This window comes from Gadus macrocephalus, chromosome 16 (genome assembly GCF_031168955.1).
Source record: "Gadus macrocephalus chromosome 16, ASM3116895v1".
NCBI classification, from domain to species: Eukaryota; Metazoa; Chordata; class Actinopteri; order Gadiformes; family Gadidae; genus Gadus; species Gadus macrocephalus.
In genome coordinates, this window is record NC_082397.1 from 1,297,453 (window position 1) to 1,301,583 (window position 4,131).

The following is a 4,131-nucleotide window of genomic DNA, read 5'->3' on the forward strand; positions in this document are numbered from 1 at the left end:
ACACAGAGACATCCCAGCAGGCGTATCGGGGTGGTCTGCAGCCGGGCGATGGTGAAAGAAGCACCATTATGCACGGAGGACTGCTTCACACTGCGGGTGGCTCAGCGGGGAGACCACTGGTTACAGAGCTCTGATCCCCCTTGACCCTTAACCCCTCCTGTGATTAATGCGGCAGCCTCAACACTAACGAGCACACGTGTGGCACCGCCCCTCCCTCTAGATTAGATCCACATGCCCGTTTAGAGGCTGTGGTTTCACGTAGGCTGACCTCAGGAATCTGAAGGCATGTGTTACGGGAGCTCTGTTTGGGTACTGCTGTGTATATATTTAAACCACCGAGAATATTAAATTAACTTAAAAATGTGCCGGTGGAGGAGAAGGCATACGCGCAGACACACGCATGTGCCTCCTCGGCATTGATGAAGCCACACCTAGATTATGTGCTCTGGGCGAGACAAGCCCTCCTTTATTAAGCCCTCTGAATAGACCGACCATTCACCTGTGTGTGTGTGTGTGTGTGTGTGTGTGTGTGTGTGTGTGTGTGTGTGTGTGTGTGTGTGTGTGTGTGTGGTGTGTGTGTGTGTGTGTGTGTGTGTGTGTGAGCGTTCGGTGTGCCCTGTGAAGCTGTGTTGGGTCTTAACGAAGGTGCTTGAGATGTTCCTGGCCCGGACCGTCTCCGTGTGTACGTTGTGTGTGTAGGCCGCGTGAGGCTCCATCTCAATAGCCCCACTATGCTGTGTTTGCTCTGTCTGGCTTAAGTCAGGCAAATAGACCGACTCTGATCTCCAAGGGGCCCGGGGAACTCCTACACCCTGGAGCCAAGCCTCATCCCCCAGTATCACCATTACACCACAGCCTGCAGTGTGTGTGTGTGTGTGTGTGTGTGTGTGTGGTTCACTACAGTACACTCGTTCCTGCCAACGAGCCCACCCGAGCCCACCGTGGGTGAGGTTTGAGCGGGGAGGCAGAGGGTCTGCAGAATGGTCCTCCCGTTCAAACAGTCCCGTCGACTACATGCACATGCTGCCGTCCCGCCGCATGCGTGTCCCAGTTAATCCCTGTTCCCCCCCGCCCCCCTGGTCTGTGGCGGGGCGGGGGGGAACAGCTCCCCTCGACTGGAGGAGGGGGGGGGGGGGGGGGTGCAGAGCCATTATGTGCCCGGCGTGTGTTTCAGCCCACTTACCACACAGTCCCGGGGCCCCTTGCCAAAGCCCCGAGCCACGTTGGGTTAATCCCCCCCCCCCCCCGGTCTGCGGCGCTGTGCTGATCTCTCGTCTCACCGCCCCCGCTGCACCGCGGCCCGCGTCTTCATGGGTCAGGTTGTAAAAGGGGTGTGTTTGTTTGAGAGCGCTGGTAATGAAGTCCGCCAGGGTATTGTGTCCACCGTTGGGGGGGCTATGAGGTTGGGTCAGGGGCCTCAGTGGTGTGTGTGTGTGTGTGTGTGTGGTGTGTGTGTGTGTGTGTGTGTGTGTGTGTGTGTGTGTGTGTGTGTGTGTGTGTGTGTGTGTGTGTGTGTGTGTGTGTGTGTGTGTGTGTGAGACAGGGTGCTGAGTTGCCAGGCAGCCCCCCCCCCCCACCCCCCCTGGTAAACAAACAGTGAAGTAGCACTGATGTGGGTGGAAGGGAGCCTCCCTGTGTGATCACACAACATTCACAGCCAGGCAGGCGTGTTTATTTACCCCCGTTCCCCGCCCCAGGGCCCCTCTGGCTCCCACCTTGCCCCCCCCCATCCTCTCTCTCTCTCTCTCTCTCTCTCTCTCTCTCTCTCTCTCTCTCTCTCTCTCTCTCTCTCTCTCTCTCTCTCTCTCTCTCTCTCTCTCTCTCTCTCCTCTCTCTCTCTCTCTCTCTCTCTCTCTCTCTCTCTCTCTCTCTCTCTCTCTCTCTCTCTCTCTCTCTCTCTCCCTCCCCCTCCCTCCCTGTATTCTCCACTCCGCCCAGTTCAGTTAATAACAATGGGTTCGTAACGCCAAGTTCCATGCATTCTTTGTGTGCAGGCCCCTCAGTGTGCAGGCCCCTCAGTGTGCGTGGATGGTCACCACAGAGACACCCAGGGTAGCACGGAGGAACACGGGGTCGTAAACAAGCCCACAACACACAGGGCCGCTCCTCAGAGGCCGCTGTGTGCCGTGTGTGCTCGTCCACAAACAGGGCCCTTCACGGCCCCCGACAGAGCGTGTCCCGTTGTGGGGGGCTTCACTGAGCTCTGCAGCAGCCCTGCTCTGGAGCGCAGAGCTCGCGGAGGCAGGGACATGTGAGGGCACATCCACCGGCGAGGCAGAGCAGCAGAGGCGCTGTCACTGTACGTTTTTGTCTGGCTCAGGCTGCCTGCACCCCCCCAAGGCCCAGCTCAACCCCTCCACGTCCCCAGAGTCACAGCCGAATCCGGGTCAGCCCTGCCTCGCCTCCTCCTCCTCCTCCCCCTCCTCCTCACTTTTCCTCCTCTTACCCTCAGTGTTTAATGTATCCTGTCTTGTCTTCCTGTGACCTCCTCACTCAGCTGGTTTCTGGTTCCATTCTCTGGTCTCTCTTTGCTCACTTTCACCTCCTCCTTCTCTAACAGCCATTCTCTATTCTCCCTACTCTCCCTATTCTCTCTGCTGCTCATCCCCTGTGATTCGCCATTGAAAAGTAAGTGTGTGTGTGTGTGTGTGTGTGTGTGTGTGTGTGTGTGTGTGTGTGTGTGTGTGTGTGTGTGTGTGTGTGTGTGTGTGTGTGTGTGTGTGTGTGTGTGTGTGTGTGTGTGTCCGTCTCTTCACTGCACAAGGGCCCACAGAGTAGAGTGTAAACCAACTTGACATTCTAGGAGCGAGTTTCTGCTGGAAAGCAGACAATGCCAACGAGAGGAGGCTGGTAACGCGAGCTGAGGGCGATTGTCCTGCCTTTGTGCGTGTCAGCGTGAGCCTGCTTAGTCACGGCATCAGGGGCTCAGAACACGGAGCAGGAAGTGCACTAAGGACTGGAGTGGGGTAGGGCTGGAACAAACAACACCGTCCTTAACATCGTCCCAGACGCTTTTCATATCTCGCTGTGGGAGACGACACTCTGTGTCAAACTACTTCAGTCTTTCTTGGTGTCAAATCTTAAATGCGTTATCCATATTTTCCTGATAGAATAATGTTGACTTTTCCTCCATGAGGCTAGACTGGGTATACTACCGCCCGCACATTCTGCCGGCGATTTGAATTTGCCCTGCAGGGGGGACTTGAGAAGAGCAATACATTCTTGCTGCCAATCACCAAGCTGGCTTTTCCCCCTGGCAGTCAAATCGTACAGCGTCATTTGAACTAGGCCCGTTGATCACGCCTCTTGTGCTGAAGAAAATGACAGCAGCTTCCCCAGACCAACGTGCGACCTACGATTGAGATTGGTCTGGCAATAGCCAGGAGGCTACCATGAGGCTGGGGCCCATGAGGCGGGGGCCCGGGCCCACCTGGGCTCCTGACCGTGGCCCTCCATGGCCCCCACCTGGGGCCTGGAGCTCAGCCCTCCTCTGAACCGCCGCAGCGAACAGAGAGCAGCTCGTGGGTTGTGTCATCGCGGTCCGGTTCCTGTATTGAGGCATCGTGGTCAGAGGGTTTGTCCGTGCGTCCGAACGGATGAGCTGGCTTTCCTCAGAGCCGATGCTCCGAGCCCTTTCTCGGCCGAGGAATGTGGAACTGGTCAGTTTGTGGTTACCTTACACGCTAACGCGGTGACTCAGACACTGAAGTGGTCTGAGCTGCTGGAGGCCAAGGTGATGTGGTGGAAGCTGAGACTGGGCCAGCCCACAGCCAATATTTGTTTTTGTCAAAGGCATGACCGCTGCAAGGAGAACAACAGTTAGGTGTGTGTGTGTGTGTGTGTGTGTGTGTGTGTGTGTGTGTGTGCACCTGTTCCCAGTGTTCCTCAGGTCAGTGTTTATAAAGCCATCAGGGCTGTGTGGCTGTAGCCTCTTCCCTGTGAGATGCTGTCAGCAAACAGCTTGGACCTGTTCACCCACACAGTGAGACCTCCCTCTCCCCTCTCCCCTTCCCTGTGCCACGTCCATCTGGGTCAAAGAGGGGGAGAGAGGGAGACGGAGAGAGGGGGAGGAGGTGTGTGCACAGAATTGCAGACAGTCTAAGAGCAGTGAGGATCGAAGCAGAGACGAGG